This window comes from Micromys minutus (genome assembly GCF_963924665.1).
Source record: "Micromys minutus genome assembly, chromosome: 21".
NCBI lineage: Eukaryota > Metazoa > Chordata > Mammalia > Rodentia > Muridae > Micromys > Micromys minutus.
The window spans coordinates 50799909-50817294 of record NC_137956.1 but is presented as its reverse complement, the minus strand read 5'-3'; the positions used below and the strand labels follow the sequence as shown (position 1 = coordinate 50817294).

The 17386-nt window shown below is 49.9% G+C and overlaps 1 protein-coding gene across 1 annotated transcript in view; it reads left to right on the top strand.

Annotated features, from left to right (window-relative positions):
- ANO10 (anoctamin 10) overlaps positions 1-17386 on the top strand; it is a 103761-nt gene that overhangs the window by 85346 nt on the left and 1029 nt on the right. The gene's annotated exons all lie outside the window — the stretch shown is intronic.

Sequence of the window (17386 nt, the reverse complement as noted above, 5' to 3'; positions counted from 1 at the left end):
ATCTCAGTCAGTCCTCACAGGGCCTTCATGCATAACCCACCAAGTCTCATTCCAACCTTTATTTCATTCCGTGACATTTTATTTGTTTGTTTAAAGACAGGGTCTAAGCTCTGTAGCCCAGGCTGGCCTTGTCTTTACACCTCCCTGTTCAGCCCCTGAGCACTGGGGTTACAGGAGCAATAACTAGGTTTAGAGGCAGACAAAGTTCTGCCGGTAAAGTGTACAAAATGGATGTGTGAAGTCTTTGGATCTGTCGTATGAACCCACGTCTTCACCCCCTAGACTGTTGGGATCTGGAGCTGGGTCCTTCTCATCCTGTGGTTTCTGGAACGACTACACGAAAAGATTCAGGCTGTTTTACTGTGACAGGTTCCTGGACAGCCGACCAGGTGCTCCGGGTCACACCATTTACAGAGACCATGGAGTAGTGAGTGAGACCTCCTGGGGGAACCTTGGGGAGGGGGAACCTCAGAAACCCAGCTCATTTCCTGTGCGTAGGCTGGAAAGTTCTCCTCAATGTTGTTTCTCTGTTTTCAAAGGTGACTGAGACAAAGCCATTGGCTCTTGGTCACCTGTGGGGTGGTTTGGTTCTGCTCTCTTGCTGGCTCTCTTAGAGACCTCAGGGAAGTTCTGCCAGGAAACTGTAACTCTGAAATGCAGATGGTGACCCCAGGCAGTGTTGGGGAAAGGCCTGGCCTAGTGTGAGTTATTTGAAAAGGAAGTGACTGTCTAGAGGCTGTCCATCCCCCCACTCAGGTGCCAAGAGCCACCTCCTGCAGGAAATTTTCACTTTTCTGTTTGCATTATCTTGGCAAAAACTGATGAGCATATTGCTAATTTGCAAGTCTGGGTTTCCTGACAATGAGAGAAAGCAAACTGCCATGTGTCTGAGAGGCAGCTCCTCCCTGTCTACTTTCACACAGGAGAGAGATTGTTTGATTAGAGACAGGTTAAAACTAGATTACTTTTGGAGAGGATGGGGGTGTGGAGCTAACGTGTTGAATTATATACTGTACAAAACTTTTTACACTTGTTTGTGTGTAATGTATTAATGTATGTGTGTAGGCCTTTTTTTTCTGGTAACAGCAGGCAAAGGGAAGACAGAGCCAACCCTGATCCTCCTCATGGGTTCAGCCCACTGTGGATTTGAATGATTCTCAAAAGAAAGCATTCTTCTTCTATGAACGATGCATATGTGTGTGCATGTGTATGTGCATGTGTGATATGTACATGAGCATACATGCACATTCGTGGGCCTGTGGTACCAGAGATGGAACTGCTACCACAGAGATTCACAGGGCCGTATCACTTTCCCTTGAGATAGGATCTTGCCAAGTTGAGATCATTCAGTGGCAGCCTGTACGTAGCTAAGAAGTAGCTGGGTCTTCGTGTGCACGGGTGCTCCTGGCCTCATTCACCCTTAAGTGTTGCTGTGCTAAGGACCACAGATGTAAATGTCCCCTAGGAGGCTGAGAGAAGCCTGATAACCAAGCCCCATGCCACCCAGAGCTACCATGAGCCATGGAAAGGTGCCCTGGAGCAGTTTCCGTGACAATAGAGTTCTTCCTGGGGCCCGCTAGCCACATTCTGTGGTTCTGAATTTGTGTTCATGTTCTTCAGAGAACCATGGGAGGCCTTTCTTTCTTTTTTTTTCTTTTTCTTTTTCTTTTTCTTCTTCTTTTTTTTAATGATGGTGAGGCAGAACCTAAAGACAAGCAAGTAGGGTACTCCAGAAGCAGAGGCAGGAGGATAGCTGTAAATTCCAGGCCAACTTGAACTATACAGTGAGCTCCATGCTAGTCGAGGCGGAAGAGGGAGCCCCTGTGTAAGAAGAGGAGGAGGGGAAGAAGAAGATAGGGAGGGGCAGGGAATTAAAGGCCCAGAATTCCCTCGGCAACCTGGATCTTTAACACAGACGAGGAGATGGAAACAGACTTGAAGACCACCACTGCTCACTTAGGCCCAGGTGCCCGCAGCCTTGGGTTTGTGTCCCAGCCTCTCATCCCTGAACTCAGACAGTGCATGTCATTAGAGGAAGTCTAAGACAACAGAAATGAGTCCGCCCACTTGAATGTTATGATTTTTACCTAACTTTAAATTTGTCTTCATCTTGAAACCATTCATGAGCAAGGTGACCTAGAAGCCACAGAATCACAGGTGCAGTCACTATGCAGACACCTCGGTGTGTGTGCCTCACCCCCTTCCCACCCTCCCCTCCTCTACTCCCACCTCCCCCTTCCCTCCGTCCCCCATCCTTTGCCACCACACCCTGGCTCCTCCTCAGACTCTTTGTAGCCACACAGTCAAGGCTCTGGCTTTAATAGTTCCCCAGAGACGCTGTCCTCAGGCTGCTGAGGCCCAGCTGAGCTCTCAGTGAGCTTGCAGCCTGGAGCGGTTGGCTTGTGAATTGACTGTATTTTTCCTTTTCTTACATTACAAGTTCAAGAACGCCTCAGTTTGATATTTCACCTTAACTGCTGTGCTACTTGAATGAAATAGATTTTTTTTTCTTCCTCTAGTGCCAAAGGAGGAGGCAATTACCTCTGTCAAAGTGGCTGTTGAGAATGACCAGTGTCATATGAATTTGTCAGTAATTAGGCAGTGAGAACCACATATTTTAGGCTAAAATTTTAGCTTTGAACAAAAGCTTAGGGATTAAGATGTACTAAGAAGTAATTTGCCTATTTCATGTAAACTGAAGAAAAGCTATGAGTCCATAAAGTCACACAGCCAGTTCTTAGAAAGCCACTGTTCATTCAGGGTGTGACAGAACGCCTTATTTTGAATCATTCATAAGCAATGGGTATTTATAGTTCTGCAGACCAGGAAACCCAGGATTAAGGCACTATTGGACTCTGAACCTGGTAAGGGCTTGCAGCCTCAAAGACACTCTCGTTCAAACATAGAACCCTGACTCTCTCTCTCTCTCTCTCTCTCTGTGTGTGTGTGTGTGTGTGTGTGTGTGTGTGTGTGTGAATATGAGAGAGAGAGAGAGAGAGAGAGAGAGAGAGAGAGAAAGGGGAGAACCTTCTGTGTGTGTGTGAGAGAGAGAGAGACAAAGGGAAGAACCCTCTGTGTGTGTGTGAAAGAGAGAGAGAGAGACAGACAGACAGACAGACAGACAGAGACAAAGGGGAGAACCCTCTCTCTTTTGTGTGTGCATTGCTGTGAATTAAGGCCTTAGGCCTCACACATGCTCGGAAGCACCTTGCCACAGGCTCTTGGCAATGTTCTCAGTCATCATCTGTCTTCTGAGAATCCTAGTCCTGTTTGTGAAGGCCCAACTCCTGATGACTCAGCACTTCCTCACAGCCCCATCTTTTCATGTACCACAGTAGTGTGGGTGTTCTAACCTGAGCTGGGACACCCACATTTGCCCTTCAGAGACTTCCTGATGGAGGTGGTCACCGTCACATTACCCCACTTCCCTCGTGTGGACTATGGCAACTCACCCTTTCTCCCAAGATATCAGTCTGTTTCCCTAGGATCCTCCCCACCCATGAGAGCTTGTGCCTCAGAGGTCAGAGTTCACCAAGGGGCACAGCTTCTCGAGATGGGAGCGCTGGACTCTGAAGACCTAGAAACAGCCAAACTATGGCACAGACCTTAACCGTTTAAAAAGTCTTCATTTATTTAATACCATAAGAAATTTTGGAGCTACTCTTGGCTTCACAGGAGTGTAAGCCTACAATCTCAGCACTTGGAAACCTGAGGCAGGGGAGCTACAAGTATGAGGCCAGCCTGGGCTATATACTAAGACCTTGCCTGACAAACCAAAACCAGGAAAGAAGATGGTGGGGTGTGAGCCATGGGAATGATGGTGAAGCTTTAAAAGGCAGAACTGCCTCTTAGTCTGGCGTCTAAGCTCTTGACCCACTAGCAATTAGCTTGGTACTAGAAGTGCACACCGAGGTTCACTTTCCTCTCAGGAGGCCAGCGGGCAGGCGAGGCGTCCTGAAGATGGCTGGGAAGGGTAGAGCCTCTGGGCAAAGCATAGCTGCGGCTCAAATCTCTAAGCATCTGCACATTGGCTAATACTGCCTGGTTCCCCCTTACACAGCACAGTGTTCCCAGCTGGAAGAAACCTGTAGCTTAAAACAACTTGGGGATCTCTAGGCTGATGGGCTCATTCCAGAAGCTCCATTCTACTATTCCTGGGTGAGGGAAGGGACTTTCTTCCAAAAGCCATCCCGTTTTAAAAGGTAAAACGCATGAAAATCCACTAAGAATGTGAAAAACAAAAGTACTGTCTAGAAGGATGCACATAGGGCTGGTAAGAACCAGAGCTGAGGAGCAGCCCAGCCTGAGCTGCAGGGAGGGGGCAGTGCCTTCTGCAGAGCACTCCCAGGAGGGGAAACACCAGGGGCTCATCACAAATACAAATGAAGGTTTGTGTTTATACCAATTACAGCTTGCCTCATATGCAAATGAAGGTTTGTGTCTACACCAGTCACAGTCTTTGAAATCTTTAGCATCCCTCACAGCAGTGCCTGAGCCACCAGGGGAAGTGCCCCACTCTGGTCCCTGGAAGAGATGATTGCAATTCCTTAGATCTCACTTAAGATTGTGACCCTCAACTTGTCTGGAGCAAACTGAGACAGCCCTGGCTGAGACAGAAGCTGCTGTGTTCGGCTGTAACCATCATGTGGTTTTCTCGAGGAACTGTGTAATGTTCAAGATGGCTGGTGTCAAAACAAGGAAAGCCCAGCTTTTGACTGGCAATCCTTTTATTCAGAGCAACTAGGGTAGCAAGGAAGAGGCCAGTAGTTACTCACTGGAGAGTCAACACATCTCAGCCTCGGATGCTCATTTTCAGGAGGATGAATATCAGGAGTACTGAAGAAATGTAAAGATCTTGTCGCTAACTGTAAAATAATGCTTACCACCAGCCCGGTGCTCCAGGGACAGGTGGACCTGTTAATCTCTGAACCGACACTGGCACCTTGAAAAGAGGGTTCAGGGAGTACGAAGCTGCTAAGGATCCCAGGATAGGCAGAACCGTGGAATAACGTGGTGCAGAGAAAGCACCAGAGGTCCAACAAGGCCCTATTTTATGTCAGCAGGGTGTGAGGAAACTGACCAGGGAAAGAACCATCAGGAGCAGAGGGCCACACCGGGCATGCAGGGCTGGCCAGTATTGTTGTAGAAAACTCAGAAGGACACTTGGGAAAGCCTGCCCAGCCTGTTAGCAGGAGGTAACTACTAGCTGAGCCCTCCATTTGACCCACCTGACAAACTACAACGATACAACCCCAAAGCATCCATGTTTCAAACGTCGTAACTGTATGCTCTTGTAACAGATGCCCAGCAACCGGAACTTTCTCAGCCTGAGGCTGGATATCACTAGTGGCTCTCATTAGCACTGGGTGACTGTTGGCCCTTTGCTGTGAGGACCAACAGGAGAGTCAGAAGTGTGCTGAAGTCTCTGGCAGAGTCAAGCTCAGAAAGGAAGAGGAAAGACACACAAGGCGCGTCTACATAAAAAAGTTCAAGGCCTTGTTCCTAGACAGCTGTGGAAAGTAAAGCCACAGGAGAGCCCAGGAGTCAGAATGTGGCCACATCATTCGCTGGTCATGCTTCTGCCCCTTCACAGAACAGCAGAGTCTTCCGGTAACAGAAACTGGAAAACTGTTAAATGTCCAGCTTTACCATGGGAAATTTGGCAGCCTCTGATCTGTGTTTCTGTAGAAGCTGATAAGCCTGTTTCTAAAATTGACATGGAAAATAAAGGACCTAAAAATAGCCAAACTCCAAAAAAGAACAAACCAGAGACTAGTGGTAATGTTTTCAGAGCATGTGGTAAAGTCATAATGAAGACAACATGGGAGGAGGAGGCAGGTCAGAGCAGCAAGTGACCGGCCTGTGACCACAGAGACTGCAGGGGAGTGAGCCGCTGATGGAAGTCTCTGGAAGGACTGGATGTCAGTAGGCAGGAACCACACTCGATCCCTAGGAGGACCATGCCCTGAATGCACGTTCTAGAGGAAATAAGGTCAGATCTTGAGACCTTGTCGCTGACAGGTTCATAGAATTTCTAAACTTGAGTGTACATAGAGTCAGTCACGAGTGGGACTTCGTATCTCATCAGCGTGCGGAGAAGACACAGCAAAGGGAGAGATCCTGACACTGGAGAAGTGGGGGCAGGAGGGCAAAGGCTTGGAGCCAGCCTGGCTGAAGAGAGGCTCCGCTGGAGCGTATGCCCATAACCCCACTGCCCAGGACCTCATCGCAGGCTACCGTCCTGCCTCTGCTCTTTAACGCACTGCTGGGAATGGAAGCCCGGCAGAGGCTGTCCTGACAGACTTCAGTTCCCCAGAATCCGCAGAGGAAAGACTGAAGATGTGGGAGCTGAACAGCTTTTCCCACACATCTGTCCTGTGACCCATCCTCCAGTTGTGTCATGGGAAGCATTGAAGCCTCTTGAGAGGAAGAGAGGCTTGGTCTACCCTTAGCCAGGCCTGTGTTTATTCTCAGCAAGGGAAAGATGAGATGTGGCCCTGTACAGGGGTGGAAATGACTTCTGTAGTCCACAAGGAAAGCTGGGAAATGTAGTCTTTTAGCAAGAAACTAACAAGATGAGAAACACAGGGATTTGTTGATTAGTTATTTTCCATAAGTTTTAGCCAGTCTTGACAGAAGGGGTGCATAGCCTCTAACTGTTTTGAGTAGATCATGTATTCCAGTTTACAATGGAAAAGTTCAGAGAGGAAGCCAGGAATAGAAAATGCAGAAAAGGCTGAAGATCAAGAGGCCAAGGGAGAAGAATCCTATACAGGGAAGAGAGAACTGAGGGAAGCCGCCAGGAGCAGCTGGCTTTGTAAGGAGAGGCTGAGCACAACAGGAGGGCCACACCCTGCTGGAAGAAGCCTGGGGATGGCCACCAGAGGCCACCGGAAGTGAGGTGCCCTTTAGACAGAGATTTCCAAACTTGAGAGACTACCTAAGGACCATAGCAGCCTCCCTTGCTATGCAAATGAAGTGTGGTGGGAAGTCTTCTTCGGAGGCTGCTTTGCCTGCGCGAGGCCGGGTGGTATGAAGAGGCTGCTGAGCTGAGCTTCGTCTCCTTGCCTTAGAAATAAAGGTGGAAAAGAGCTCCAGCCTGTGTCCCTGACGAGGGACCAGGGAGCTGTGCCAGACCCCTGGTGCCCGGTGCCGCTTACTGTGGAGAACCCAGAACACTTAGCACTGAGGAACGGGTGGGGGAGGGAGGCTGGAGACCTCTTGTGTCAAAGGTCAAGACTGGCTAAGAAAGAAAAACATCTTTGTTGGGATGGACACCAAAAAAAAAAAAAAAGTTTGGATTCTAAACTGAGCTTGAAACCAGTGAGTGGACAGGATCTCAGAGAACCCACGGTGGACTTGTTAGGAACCAGCCGTGTGACTGGGGCTTTCAAGCCCTGCTGTGGGCAGGGACAGCACCACGTCGACAGGCCTTCCCACTCAGTGGAGTTGTGCAGGCTCAGCGGAGAGAATACCCAGTGCTTTCCAGAAGAGTGAGAGTTGTTTGGGCTTTGGCAGCCTGCAATATCTCTGGATCATTTCCATATAAAGAGTCAAAATCATGACGTGAACTTGACTGCAAACAAGTCCTCACTGACCTCCCAGGGCTGGGGAGCAGCTGAGAACATCATTTATGATGGACACAGGCTTTTTCAGTTCTCACACCAGCCATCCTTGGCGTGGTCATTCCTCATGGTCTCAAGGTAGCTGCCACTGCTCCAGGCACCACATACCTATCTCCAAAGGCAGAGAGGAAAGAAACGTTAAACACCGTTATCCAGGATCTAGTGACTAGTTCATTCTTGTCCTAACTATGAGGCGACTGAGAAGGCTTCTGGCAGTCTGACTGGTGGTGTGCATCCTGGGCTCTACCACCAGGGGGCAAGCTGTGGAAAGAGGTTGCCTAGGCATCTAGAGCTGCTGCAGACAGGAGCCCCACTACCTGCAGCTGTTGCCATGGGAACTAGTTCAGGTGGAGCCAGACTAGCTGCACAGGCCCTCAGTTGCAAGCTGTAGGTGTTTGCTAGAACATTCTGTCCTCTGTTCTGTGGGGACAAGAGGAACCTAGAATGGGCTTTTGAGAAGCAGCCAGCTTCTGAGGGCCTGTTGGAGGAGTTGGAGCCTGCAAGACTTGCCTCAGCCCAGGGCAGAGTCTCCAGGAGACAGCTGGGCCTGTTGGCACATACTGATAACTCCAGCACTGGACTGTAAGTCTCAAAGGTGGGGAGGGCGTAAGAATTGTCAGTATTGTTGTATCGTAGTGTCTGGAGAGACCCTGCTTTGTACAGGGTGGCCATGACAGGGTGAGTTACCTCACACGGAGCATTTCATTGGGTTAATAAGGCAGGAGCTGATCTGAAGAGGCTTTGGGAACTAGAGATAAGCAAGCAACCCCCTGGGGACAGGCTGGAGACCCGCAGGGCACCCAGGACACAGCCCAGTGTCTCTAAAACCACCACACACTGTGTCTCACCTTCTGTTAGTTCAAAGCAAGTGGCTAGGTCTAACTCACACCGGAGGATAGGAGGCTCCACAAAAGCTGGAACCCCGGGGACGGGGTCAGGGTTATGATGGTCATGAGACTCATGAGAAATGCCTGACCCACATTCTAAAGCCTAGCTGTGAAGAGCAGCCTCTGAGTGACAGTGCCCTGCTGGCTCCCCGAGGACTCTGTTTAGGCCACAGTTTTTCTGAATCTTCTTCAGAGGGACTTCAACGTCTAGAATTTATTTTGTGTTTGGTATATATATATATATATATTGGTTTTGTTTTAGAGGCAGGGTCACACTATATAATCCAGGCTGGCCTTGATCTCCCCACCCTTGTGCCTCAGTTTCCCTGGTGCGGGGCATATGGGACTATGCCACCACCCCTAGCTTTGCTTTTGCCTTATCTTGTTGTTTTGCACGTTCTGGATTCTGTCACTTTGATACAGTTGGGGAAGTGAGAGACGCAGGGGACCAGTCGTCATTTCACTGTTGAGGGTCACTGGGTTAAGTGTCTTCGGGTACATAAAAAAGGGCTTGCTTTTCTGATTTTTCGCTGACTCATTTAGGGGTGATAGGTTGTGATTCACCTAGTTGGTTCAGGAAACTGTGGTGTGAGGCTTGAGCAACTGGCACATGCATGTGATTTGGGACTCCTTGAATTTTGTCAGCAGTTTTAAAATCTGAAACAGTACCAAAATTTGAGTTGTGAAAACACATTCTTAAACACTCTGGAAGATCTACTTAGGAGAGAATTGCAAATGGAGCACCTGTTTTACGGACAGTCTGTATTAAGCAAATGGAGGAAGGTTCCAAGCACCACGCCACGCTGCCTCCTGCCACTCTCTGTCCCTGGCGGTCTCTCCGCCTCCATGGCTCTCTGCTGCAGACCCTGCTCCCATTCCCAGCATCCACCCCCTAAGGTTATTGTCACAATTTCCAATGATCCTATAAAATCAAACCTCTTGAGGCTTGTAATTTATCAATCAGATTTATATCAGTAAATTCTCACTCTACAAAATGACCACACAATGAACTCAGAGCCAATTGCTATTGGTACAAACTGCCCACCTAGATGAGACAATTTGTCCTGTAATTATCCATCCTTTACAAGTCATTCATAGCTACCCGTGGCTGTTAAAGACTCATGGGGGTGGGTCATCTTCCTCCTCCTCCATCTTCTCTTCTTTTTTTTCCTATCCTCCCACAAAAACAAAAGCAAACAAACAAGCCTCCGTGCCCACCTTTCTTTTTCACTGCCCAATCACAGGCCTTGCCTTATCTTGTCTGCCCTCACCTGTATATAGACAGCAACCATATCTCACTCTTTCTGTCTAATTAAAAACAAACAAACTTTTCTCTCAAATGTAAGCTGATCACAACTGTTACCATTCTGTGATTTACAGAGTACAACATACACCCAACACCCAGTCCATCGTTTTTGTCAACTAAATAGATAGAACACTGTTATCTACCCCAGCTTAAGAAAGGCTTAAAATCTGTGTTAAAATCGGTGTCTCTGTTAGCTTGTATACTGTCTGAAAACTATCTAATTAAATATGTTCTCTCTATGTCAGATAACCTGGGTAGGCTGCGAGACTATAATTAGTCTTCAACCCTGTTAGAAATCCAAGAACGACCAATACTATCTGAAAAGATGAGAAGCCTAACATGGCTTCCAGAACTGAGACAAGTTGTAGAGACACTGCCTATTTGTACAGTCCGCTGTCAGCAACATGGAAGCACCAGTCTTGATCCAGTATGGACTAGATCTGAGGGAGGGACACCTCCTGAGGAGCAGAAAGAAGACGAGAAGATGGAAAAGGAGAAGGATGGACCAGGAGGTAGTGTGGTGTGGTGCTTGGAACCTTTCTCCATTTGCTTCATACTTACCACTACAGGTGGCGAACCATACTGGGAATTGTGACCATAACCACAGGGGGCGGACGCTGGGAATGGGAGCAGAGTCCACAGCAGAGAGCAATGAGAAAGTGGCTGCTGCATGGGGCTGGCCATGGAGGCGGAGAGACCGCCAGGGACAGAGCGTAGCAGGAGGTAGCATGGCTTGGTGCTTGGAACCTTTCTCCATTTGCTTAATACTTACTGCTACAACACTCTGTGAGGGACCCTCACCGTCTGTGGAGCATCCGCAGATGACTGTTGCATTTTTGCTTCTTGGTGTAGAAGGTTGTCTCTGAGAGCACGTGCAGTCCAGAGCCACCACCCTGGCTCTTCTCCACTGAGGCTCCACTCCAGGAAGTGTGACGTGGACAAATCAGAGAAGCAGCTTACTCAGCCGCCTGTGGGAGAAAGGGGTGTGAGGAGCAAAGGCAGCTGGTATCACGGTACACCGAGAAGTCCCCTTTGGTCCTCTTTTGACTCTCTTCCAATTCTAGACTACAGTTCAGGAGTGAGAAGGTCAGCAACGAGGTATCAGGCACCCTGCCACCTGCAGGCACCCTGTCACCTGCAGGCACCCTGTCACCTGCAGGCACCCTGTCACCTGCAGGCACCCTGTCACCTTATACACAGGAGCCGAGAGAGCGCAGTGTGTTCTCAGAGCAGCTGGGGTCAGTGGCTGCCTGGAGCTACGGTGCAGCTGCTGGTCCAGGAGATCAGGAGGCACAGAGTGGTCTGCACACGGCTCTGCCGTGAGGTCCCCAGCTGGAGGACAGAGAGGAGATGTAGGAGGGGTTGGGTTCTAGCTGTGTCTGTGGTAGCTGGACTCTGAGGGGCTGTGAGTCTCTCATAGCTCCTGTTAAAATACCATGAACGGTCTGTGGGACCCTGCTTCTCTGAGGATGACCATCCCTGGAAGCTGGAACTCAGGGGCTGCAGAAATCCCTGCCCCGTTTGATGCACATGCGTTTTTGCACCCTGTGAGGGCTGTTTGGAAGGAGTTCCTCTCAAGGTGCTGAGGCTTGGGGTCTGAGTCACACTGGGAGGTGTTGTCCCCTTTCTGTCTGGTTGTGTTTTGCTGTGTGGTCAGCCATCACTTCCTACCTGCCTGGGCCACAGGGCTGTGTGTGCCAAGGACAGAGGCACCGATGTCCTTTCCCTTTAGAAGAGGACAGTTCCCTCAGTCCCCTCAGCAGGTACGGCTCTTCCCTCTGTCACACCTTTGAACTGAGGCTGTGCAAGGAGGAATGTGGAAAAGTCCATGTGCTCTGCCATATGCTAATCCGGGACACTTAGTTCAAGGGGAAAGAAAAAAGACACCCAGGATTTGGTTATTTGTGTGGCCTGTGATTGTCTTACTCCAAAGGACTCTGAGAAACAGTTTCATTTCATTTCCTAAGGACACGTAAGTTGAGTCTTCCATGGGTTTTGCTCAATGACAGAAGTACTCCACAAAACCCTGGCCATATGTTCCTGACGCATTTCATCCGTGTCCCCATTTCAGATGCCTTTCAGGTCATTGCAGGCTACGGCTGCATATTTACCAGGAGAGCCCCACTCTGGGTAGCAATCACCTGCCTCCTGTTCTGTCTGCTGGTTGGGAGAAAGACAGGTTGTTTGAAGGTGCGTTTAGTCTAGCACCTGTCAGATGGATCAGTTCTGAGAAGCGACACGCACACTGTGGCTTCTGCTCGGAAACCTTTTCCATGCCGTCCACCAGTCTTGATGACAACGTTGACTTAACCCAACATAACTTCTTTGTCAAAGAGCAGAGCAAAGATAGCACTCTCCCCATGAGTGAGGTGCCATCCTGGAATGTTCTAGCTTCACAAAGCGTGGCATTGGAGCAGAGAAGGAAGCCACTGACATCAGACTTCAGTTCAGAGGCATCAGGACCATTGTTGGAAATGGTCAGACGACTCCCTCTCACCCCACTCAGGATGGCTGTCATCAAGAAAGCAGCAAACGCTGGCCAGGATTGGAGAGTGTGGCTCCCATAGTACACGAGGGAATGTTCAGCAGATGGCTACTGTGAAATCAGTATTAAGGCATGAATGCTGTATTACTGCAGTATTAAGTATTAAAACACTAAGTATAGATACCACTCCTGAACACACACCTCAAGAAACCAGTCAGCACACAGTGGGCACACTTACACAATCACCCACATATCAGGTAATAGGATCTGATAGAAAGAGATGAAGAAAACATCATACACACACACACACACACACACACACACACACACACACGAGAGAGAGAGAGAGAGAGAGAGACAGAGAGAGAGGGGGGGGGGGAATGAAACCATCATTTACAGGATAGTATAGAATTAAAAGTCATATTAAGCAAAAGCAACCAGATATAGAAAGAGATGGACATTTCCCTAGAAAGTGGAAACCAGCTTTTAAACCAATCAGGACAACAGAAGAGACACTGAGGGGTTTGAGTCTGGACCAGATGTCCTGGCAGCATCTTCAGGAGCTGAAGACAGATGGCTGCATTCAGAGGAACAGGAGCAGTGTAGCTTGGGTAGCTGCAAGAGGGCGTGGGCTCCATGAGGGTCATGGTCAGGAGTCAGTGTTTGGGGCCTGTGGGGGGTTGAATAGGTTTGGCCCCCATGGACTCATGTGCTTGAATGCTTGCCCATAGGGAGTGACACTGTTAGGAGGTGTGGCCTCATTGGAGTAGGTGAGGCCGTGTTGGAGGAAGTGTGCCACTGTGGGGCAGGCTTTGAGGTCTCCACACAGTATAACAGTCTCCTCCTTGCTACCTGCGGATCAAGATGTAGAACTCTTATCTCTTCCTCCAGCACCAAGTCTGCCTGGACACTACTGTGGTTCCCACAACAATGGACTGACCTCTGACCTGTAAGCCAGCCCCACTTAAATGCTGTCCTTATAAGAGTAGCCTTGGTCATGGTGTCTGTTTACAACAGTAAAACCCCAAGAGAGTACTTCCTTTTATGGGATCCAGGAGGAGGAGTTGGTGTACATGGGTGGTTCTCTCTTTTGATTGACAGGCTTGTATTGTGCAAGCTTTTGCTTAGTAAGCATGTTCTCCCTGTGGATGCATCTGATTTTATCATATGAACGTTCAATCTTATGCATAGGCATAAAATGCTAAGTGGGGAGCCGGCTTTTCCAAAAAGTGTGCTCAGAGGAAGTTTGTCTTACTGCACAGACACCCCAAATCAATCCAACCCCTCACATGCACACACTCAAACACACTTGCCTCTCTTATGGCCAGGTAGGATCCTCTGAGCACATCTGCGTGGGAATTGACCACAAAAGGGAACTTGCTAAAGGTTGCTAGGACAGGGGAAAGTAGCCGCTGTTGGAGCCATCCGGGGAGGCGAAATGAAGGGGCTGAATGTGGTCAGAGCATCGTGTGTGAAACGCTAAAATGAAGCCATTATTTAATTAAATGAGGAAGTCAGAGGAGGTGAGTAGCTTCTCACTGTGGGGACTGCAGACGCAGTGGGGCCCCGTGACGCACTCATCACTGATGCTTTATTCACAAACAGAAATTTGGTGGTCCTGACATCACCTAAGCTCACTGTGCACTGAGGCATAAGAAACATCAGAACCTCCTGTTTCCTTAGGATGTCTTATGTAGAACACTAGATATATCGGAGAGGATCCTGGGCGCTTTGGGATATGGTTAGAAGGAGGGGTAAGCCTAGACAGATGCCCTTCCACCTCCACAGCCACATGTGAGGTCTGTAGGCACCCGGGTCACACCTGGGGCTGGCATGCTGAACTGTGACGCACTGCAAGGAAGCTGTGGTTTTAATTCCAAGTGGCTTCGTGGGAAGAGCTTGCTGCTCTCTGGCCAGCCTGCAAGTCAAGAGCCAGGCACAGGGCTCCCCACCTTCACCCCAACCTCAAGTCTGTTTTTGGGTGCAGATGCTATAAAGAGGTCACTTTCCCTCAAGGATGAAGCTGCCCTCTGCCTTCACACACGAGCTCATTTCATTGCACCCCACTCCTCTAAGAAAGGGGTGCCTCCAAGGTAGGGTTGTGTTTAGAAGCTAAAAGACAAAGCCCACCCAATGCAGCTGTCCAGTGGCCCACATGGCTGTTTCCAAAATGTGGTGACTGGATTCAGCAGCCATTTCAGTTTGCTCTCTCTGTCCTTTGCATCTGGATAATCCTTTCCACCTCTCCTCTCTGACGCACTCCGGAAGCTGGTTCTGTTGTGAGAGTGTGCATCCCCGAGTCTTTACCTTTGTCTACCAGCTTTTAGGTACCTTCTTTCTGAGGGTTCAGGTGGCTAAGGAACTGCTAACTTACTTTCCCATGCCTTTGCATCTGACTTTAGAAGCCTAGGCTGGGGCTGGGGCTGGGGCTGGGGCTGGGCTGGGCTGGGGCTGGGGCTGGGGCTGGGCTGGGGCTGGGCTGGGGCTGGGGCTGGGGCTGGGCTGGGGCTGGGGCTGGGGCTGGGCTGGGGCTGGGCTGGGGCTGGGCTGGGGCTGGGGCCGCAGCTTAGTGGCAGAGCATTTGTCTAGCAAAGGCAAGGCCTTGGATTTGGTCTGCAGATCTGAAACTCAGTAGGCCAGCTCAAACTCCATCAAGTTCTCATGGGACTGATGTCCAAGAGGCTCTGGGTCTCCAACCACAGTGAACCTAGCACATTTTGTGACATGATTTTAAGAGACAAATGAACCTCACTGTGGTCCTTGTATGGAATGGTTGACCGGGGTGTGCATTTAAGGACAGCCCAGGTGGCTCTGAAACCTGAAAGTACGGGGCAGTCCTCAGTCTTCATGTCCGGCTGCATTCCCTCAGATCAGTGGCTCAACCAGCCATTGTTCCAGCTCTGAGAAAGTAGCATTCCTGGAGATGCCCGTGCTGTGGTGGCAGGACAGACGGGGCAGGCTGAGCATCTCCATCCAGGAAGGCCCCTGGCTCTTCCTGTCATCTCCTCCATCAGAGGCTTTGTGTTCTACCTCAGTGCAGGGTAGAACCACCCAGGAAGCTTGCAGAAGTCCACGGTCTGGGCTACACCCAGACCAGTTAACCCAGGACTGAGATGAGCAGCGAGTGAACTGCGGTCACTCTATCCCAGGCCAGTTCCCCTCCTGGAAAACTTGGGGAGCCAGATGCGGTTCAACTAAACAAACGACCTTGAGATGCCCTCGGTGTCCACTGTTCACCCGGGTCCCTGGAGACCAGATGAGCGTCTCCACGGGAATGATCGGCATGCTCCTCCCATATTCCTTCATCATGGGATTACTGGGGGTCAGGGTGTAGGGGCAGATGCTGAGAGATTTTAAGCTGGGCAGTAGCTATGTCTAGGAAGCAAGTTTCCAAGTACTCCTAACAGGGTGTCCTGATGTTTTGAGGGTAGAGTTAGGGAGAGTCTGCTATGAAGGAGGAAGGCCGAAGAGGCTGGGGTCCACAGGATTCACTGTACCCCCTCCAAGGTCTGGGGGAAGCATAAACAGTCTTAGATCTCCCTCAGTTCCACAAAGGGAAAGAGGGACCCAGCCACACATCTCCCCAGGCAAAGCTTAGGTACAGGAAGCTACCTGCACTTTTGAAGGACTCTTCGGAGCATAAGTGTTTGAATGAGTCGTGAGTTTAAAAAAAAAAAACAAACAAAAACAAACAAACAAACAAAAAAACCCAAAAACTATTCTCTTTTTACTTCAATGCTATTTTATAGGGAAAGGTCGGCTCTATTATCCTACCCTGCATGATGTTTATGCCCAGCTGATGTTAAAGGAGTGGGTTTCCTCCCCTGTTCCCAGACACTCGAGGTCAGAGTTGCTGAAGAGAAACTGGAGAGCTGGTATCCTTGGGATGCCCTTCAGCTCGGGGTTCCTACTCAGTTAGGAATCTCCAACGAGGGAGACCATCCTGAAGGACCAGCCACAGAGGGGTGACCTTGGCTCAGCTGGCTGGACCCCTAGGCTCCATTGCTCATGGACCCCCTTAGGGCAAGCAAAGGTCAGACAGCCTGTGTTACGTGATCATCCCCTAGTCTGCCGCAGCCGAGCCACAAGGCCCTGATACCTCAGACACCACTAGTACCTTTGAACTACCCTGAGCCAGGCAAGCTGATTCTGAGCCGACCTTGGGCCTAAAGAAGTGACACTAGGGGACACCCCATGGGTACAGCAGTTACAAGGTCAAATAGAGACAGTGGTCATTCTAGGAAGAAATCCCATCTGCCTTGGGCTCCATCCCAGAAGAAGCTCCTTGTAGGACAGCTGTGGACTCCCACGTGTCCTGTGACTGTGTCCTGTCATCTGCAACATGACAGCTGCATACACAGGAGGAGCAACTTGCACATCACAGGACCCACAGAAGCCACCCCGTCCTCTCCCTGCCTGAAGCACAGGGTCTGCTTAGAGTCAACACTTCTCTAAATCAAGTCTTCTATTTCCCGTGTTACTTGTCGGTCAGGAGAGAGACGCTTATACCCGGCCGTTTATTCTTTTAGTCATAAAGACAATCCAGACGTTTCTTAGTTGTTCAGGGTGTCAGCTGCCAGGGTCTTGGTGAATCTGGGCTGCAGCTTTGAGTTTCCTTGACTGGGGTGGTTTCACAGCAGGAGCCAACAGGCCTGGTGGGCGGAGACAGAAGAGGGTCTCTCCTTGGGGAAGGTGTGCCACATGTTGGGGCTTGTTTCTGCATTCTGCTTGACTGATTCAAACCAACTGCTCCATTCCCTGGGGCCACCTACCCAGTGCCCCAGGCTCTTGCACAAAAATATGCCCTGCTCTGGCCAACTGGTCACCCCATCTACCTTCCTCTCCTCCATTAAAATCCACCCTGGCTCTGTATAGATGGGGAGCAGGGCTAGACTCCACAGCCATCCCTGAGTCCCACGAGGGAAGATGGAGCTGGCTGTGAGGAACAGTAGGCTGAGATACATTACACCTCATAGATCTATCAAAGCAGAGACGGGCTTCTGTCCATAGCCCTGGGAGGGGCCGTTCTGCCTGTGTGACCTGCTGGTCCTGCAGGGATATCAGGGTCCATGCAGGCTGGTAC